Genomic DNA, 6,124 nt, shown 5'->3' with positions numbered 1-6,124 from the left:
GGTATTTAATGCATTGTTAAAATGCTTTGAAATTATTTGGAAGTGCACTATCATTCAGGTATTCCTGGCACAAGGATTGTACCATGCTTGAATTCTTAAGTCACTGATTCATTCAAACACCTTCTGCAGACTGCTGGAGAATTTTACTTATGTCCCACATAAGTTGTACACTTTTAGGCTGAGAATACTTTGAGTTTAGGCATATAGTTTCCTTTGGTTTCTAATTTTTGTAATGGTAGACTGTAGTCTTTCCTGCACTATGCCATTCATAAATTTCAACAAATGAATAAAACACATTTTGATTCAGCTAGACCTCCCAGCTTATTGTTCTTTCCTCACAACCTTCCATAAATCTTTGACTGGGTGTAAAACTTGAGAAAGTAAGATTCAAAACAGCTTCCATGTACACAGCCTTCTGGCCAAAACCCCCAGCAAACAAGTTCAAACAATAGTTTCAGAGATATTAGGAACTGCAGATGCTGGAGAATCTGAGAACATAACAGGCCAAGCAGCATCAGAGGAGCAGGAAAGCTGATGTTTCGGGCCTAGACCCTTCTTCAGAAAACGTCAGCTTTCCTGCTGCTCTGATGCCGCTTGACCTGCCTGTTCATCCTCTACACCTTGTTATCAAACAATAGTTTCTCTTTCGTTTTCAACATTCTCTCTGATTGGCTGGCCAGCAGCATTCGACCCTTGGCTGACCCATTCAACATTTAATCATCCGACTGTCCTTGACCAACACACTGGTGTTGAAAAGTCTGTCATGGTCCTGGAAAATTATTACCCACAATTACTTTGAGGCCAGTTCCCACAATTGAATATCAATTTGTTTGCTTTCTCTTTTCCAAAAGCAACTGCTCAGAGTTCAAAGTTTGATTCTCAACTTCAGCTCACAGTTTTAACCCAAAAAGGAGAAAAATAATAATAAAATGAAAATCTCGACAAAGATACTTAAATTCTGAGCGTCAATTTTGCTGAAAAATACTTATTCTTAGAAAAGATGAATTTACACTAAATACTCTTCAGTTGTTTGGTTCTGTGATTTTATAATACATAAGTAATTTTCTTTTTGCAAATATTGCGTTAATTTTCACCTTTAAAGTTTCCTTTATTCCTTAAGTAGCTGCATAATATGGGTGTCTAGAAATGTGTGTATATACATACAATTTCTTCTTTAATTCTGTAACCAATAAGTGAAATTACCAGTCTCAATTTGTATTGTGTTCTCATATAAATGAATAACAGTATTTGATGCAGTATAATTTCTGGCTCTGAAGTTCCAGGGAAATTCTGACATTAGCAGAATCACTGGAGGTATTTGGTATTCAAACAGTATTCAGTGTTCAACATCGTTTCCAGGGTGGTTCTGCAAAACCTCTGCCAATGTGATGCAAGAGTCTGCTCGAATCCTCACAGATATCCAGAACCCTTGTATTTTTTAAAGAGAGTTAGTAATAATTTTATTTTTATTTATTTATTATAAAAGAGCTAAATGTAGCAAACGTATCTTAATAGGTATTTAATACATTGTTAAAATGCTTTGATATTTTTTGGAACTGCACTATAACATAAAAAAACTTAGAAAATCTTCAAATATTGATAAAAAGCTGTATTTTCATCCTCCATTTGCAAGTGTGACCTACAATGTAGGTAATGTCAAATAGCTTTTTTGAAATTGATTTTATTCCTCAGTACATAACTTTATGTTTGGGAGAGTGGCTGTTGCTCTCACAAGCTGTTACTGGTCGTGCAGTTTTGTGAGTACTGTGCATTGACAGGTTTGTACTGTTCTATCTCTCACCTCCATGGACATGGTTCTTGAAGTTTTGTATATGAAACCAGGACTTTCCACTGAGAAATTGCTCATGTCTCAAAATTTTCTTGTATAATGCATTCATTAAGTGCATAAAGGTACTGTACCATACCAATGATAGATGGCAATTCATTCTTAGTTGCATGGAGCTGTAACACAAAAGGCAATCTAGAATACAGAGGAGTAATCTTTTAGCACAACTAATTTGGCATAAATTCTGATGGATTGTCACAGAATCTAAAGCAGAAAGTCCATTTCCGATGAGAGATCCAGCATTTCTTTTCATAAATTCAATTTTACACTTGTATTGGATAGTGAGCTCAAACTAGGATATAGCCAAACATATAAACTGTATGCAATCTAAATGCAATATACATGACAGTTAACTGCCATAAAATTAAAGCTGACTTTTGACGACACTGCTAGATATTAATGTGATTGAATATCCAATACAGCAGTTAGTCCTTTTGCTTCCCTTTGATTACCAGTTTTTGTGGGAGTCCTTAAGATGCATGGCCCAAGTAGCCAGCAGAAGCAATCAAATCCGGACACCATGTGGAATGGAGTTCAATGCCATCAGTGAGATCTTGATGTTATTTTGAAATAATCACTGGATGGAGCATGTACGGAACAGTTTTAAAGAACCAATCCAAAAGCCACAAAGTAGGGACTGTTCATGTTTTCCTTCACCAAACTTGCCTCGATCTTCAGCTTTCTAGAGTTCTGCCTAATGACCACTTCCCCTCTTCGCAATTTCACTTACCATAAAATTTCAGCTGAGCTGAGAATTGCCAAGCTTCCACCCCTTTTGGGCTATCAATCAGCATACAAGTACCTCTGGCACAAGAAGCTCAACAGTATTATCTGAATGAGGCCCACCTATGAAACTGGATCAGACTTCCCACAACTTCCATTTTCATGTGACAATGTCACTCTGAAAATCTACCCAATTTGTACCTAAAATGCCAACAGACAATTGATTCTAGTTAAAGTATAATATACCCATCTGTTCACCAATTTCTCACGCATACAAATTAAAAACTGGATTGTAATCTACCAATCACAATCAAGTCTCTGCTTACCTCATTTTGTTGGGCACAGCTTGTTCATTTCATTATGTGGCATCTTTAAATTTGTTTGTACAGTATCTTCACAGGCAGCCTGCTGGTGTTTTCAAGGCTGCTGTGAGGCACATGTAGCTTACAAGAGATATAAATTATGGCATGTAACATACCTCCACTAGTTTTCCTTTAGATCATTTCAGACAATGTAGTCTGAATTTAATTGATAGCCACTCAATCCTAATAGATCCACAGTACATTGCTGAGTGAAGAGCAATTAGGATAAGTCAAGACATAGGTGTGCTAACTAACTATTGAATAATATCAATGATAGTGTAACAAGAAGATTATGTGTAATCATTTGATACTTTCCTATCAATTGATAAACTAAATTGGTTATGATTTAGATGTTAAGAGATTCATCACATCTCTGTTTTGCCTGAGAATGTTTAGCACCAGTAACAGTTTTGTTCAAGGTTACAACAGGACATGTCAAGGCAAACTTTATGGTTTATACATAATGCATTACTGTTATATTTCAAGTATTTGTGAACACTTGAATCTGTGATGTGACCAGAAATGGTACATCTTCCTTTAAGGAGATTGACTGTTATGGAATTGAATGGTTTTGCTTTCCTCAAGGAAGTTTAGCTTCACCTTGGATCAGCTGTAAGTTGCTATCCAAGATATTGTCTGCTTTCTTCGGTCGTCTTCACGTCTAGTTTCATTTTACTTAATTTTACACAAATGTATTTGTATTGTTATGTTGTTTTATTCTCAGATTCAGAGACAAACTATTAAATAACAGTGCTGATTCACTTCAAAATTTTGTTTCTGTTTGATTCAATACTTTTCTTGTTAATATTTTATCTGTGCTTAAAAACCTGCTTCAAGAGCTCTTTGCCAATCGATTTAACCTTGTATCCTTGGTGGCAATGATCTTGAATTTTCCGCACCCTTCTAATTTGGCTTTTATGAGATAGTAACAAGATGATGAGCTCAGTCACATTAGCCCTTTCAAAGGTGCTATTCAGCTGGAAGTAAGTATTATCAGATATCATCACTACCAGATTTTAACTGGTTTGAAGAACAGGATTCAATTTATGTGCTGCACCCTTTTCTTTCCCAAGCCCATAAATAAAATAGGGAAATGTTCTTCTCATATGAGGATATTAGCATTCTTTACTGCATATGACTCTAGTTAATTAATTTATATGTTGTAATGCTTTGCTAAAACTTGAGTTGGCACTGTAATCCAGCCTTAATTCAGGACATCTGACAATACTAAGATGGAATCTCCTGTTTGTACCTCAGTTTACCAAAAATTCCTGACAAATTATCCCAGGATTCCTCTGATACAGTTTAGAATTTTCAGTTATTCTGTGTACATAATACACAAAAGAGACTGCAGTCCAAATACGTCAATTTCTTTAGAAAACAATAGGGGCGATGTCTTATGTATTCCAAAATGGATTTTTTTTTCAGAAGCTATCAGTAAAAACACAAATCAGCAGGACCACTTGACACACACAGTTCAACCACCCTGCATAGGCCATCTATATCAGCATTCAAATGTTTTTTAACTGTCACGGGTTTGACATTCACCGTTCTATTGTGAAGTGCATTTCATTTCTCTCTGGATAAGACAAGTGAAGGTACTACATAAAAGATTACTAATACAAGATGCTTGGCGTTGGGATGATATGTGGATAGAGGACTGAAAAACAGAAAACTCAGAATCAAGATAAATGCAGTCATTTTCAGGTTGGCAAACTGTAACAAGTGCCACACTGATCAGTGCTGGGAATCAATTATATATTGATGACACGAATAAAGAGATTGAATATATAGGAGCCAATTCACTAACAATGAAGCAAGGTAGGAGCAAGTTGAAAGGAGGACAAAAGTGGTTGCAAAGGGATACAGATTGGTTAATTAGGTGTGTAGAGAGTATCTTCTTCAACTGCTCCAACAGATCCAACCTACAGTCGCAATAACCTCCACTAAGAACACATGTCCTGAATCCACCCAAGCGGAAGTAGGGATTGAGCTCCATGCTGTTAGCACTAATCCATACCAGTTTAGCAACTGAGCTCCTTGCAAGACTCTAAGTTGCAGTGGCAACATGCACCTTTATATGCATGTTGCACTTCCAGATCTATTTATAGCGATGCTCCAATTTTCTTGGTATCACCTGGCTGACCATGAATCTCTCCCTCTCTTAGCATCCTGTTGAAAGTATTTACAGGTTGATTTGCCACTAGTTCAGCCACATTACAAATTCACCTTTCTTGGGCAACAGGTGCTGGAGGGATACTTGAATTTAGAGCTTCTGTTCAGAAACAGGGTTCTATCATTGTGCACAAGGTCTCCTTCAGATGCAGCATAATGTGGGGAAAATAAAAAAGATTCTCCACTCAAAGACAGACCATATTCATAAACCAGAAAGGGTCAGCAAGTACCACTAAGTAATGACGAAGGCAAATGGTATGTTAGTCACTTTTTTTATTCATTCATTTATGGAAGATGGATGCTACTGGCTGGGTTAGCATTTATTGCCCATCCCTATTGGCCATCAAGAAGATGGTGATGAACTGCCTTCTTGAACCGCTGCAGTCCATATAGTGTAGGTGGACCCACAATGCCAATGCATTGTAAGAGATCAAGTATGAAAGTAGGAAAGCCTTGCTGTAACTATATGGGCCATTATTGAAACCATACCCTAAAATACTGCACACTTTTTGTCTCCTTATTTAAGAATGGATGTACTTGCATTTGATGACAATTTAAAAATATTCACTAGGTTTATTCCTGGGAAGAAGGGGTTGTCTAACGAGGAAAGGTTGAGAACGTTGATCCTATACTCAAAGCATTTTCAAAGAACAAGTGGAGTTCTTACTGGAAGATCCTGAAAGGGCTTGACACGATGGATGCCAGGAGAATGATTTCCTTTGTTAGGGACTCTAGAACTAAGAGCACAATTTCAAATAAAGGGTTTCCCACTTAAAATGGAGATGAAAAGTAATTTCTTCTTTTGGTCATTAATTACGTCCTGCTAATATTTCTTATGTTTTTACATAAATTTCCAGACATCAGTCCTGAAGTTGCCTTTTTCTACTTTAAGATTTGTCTTAGACTCAAAATTTGAGATTTACCTTTTTTAGAACTGTAAAAGGGAAACTGTTTACACAAATGTACGAATTAGCCATGAGATTAGGTCATTCCTCCCCTTATGCCTTTTCCACCATTT

This window comes from Stegostoma tigrinum, chromosome 27, assembly GCF_030684315.1.
Source record: "Stegostoma tigrinum isolate sSteTig4 chromosome 27, sSteTig4.hap1, whole genome shotgun sequence".
Classification (NCBI taxonomy): Eukaryota; Metazoa; Chordata; class Chondrichthyes; order Orectolobiformes; family Stegostomatidae; genus Stegostoma; species Stegostoma tigrinum.
The sequence above is the reverse complement of the archived record's forward strand: the minus strand, read 5'-3'. Positions refer to the sequence as shown.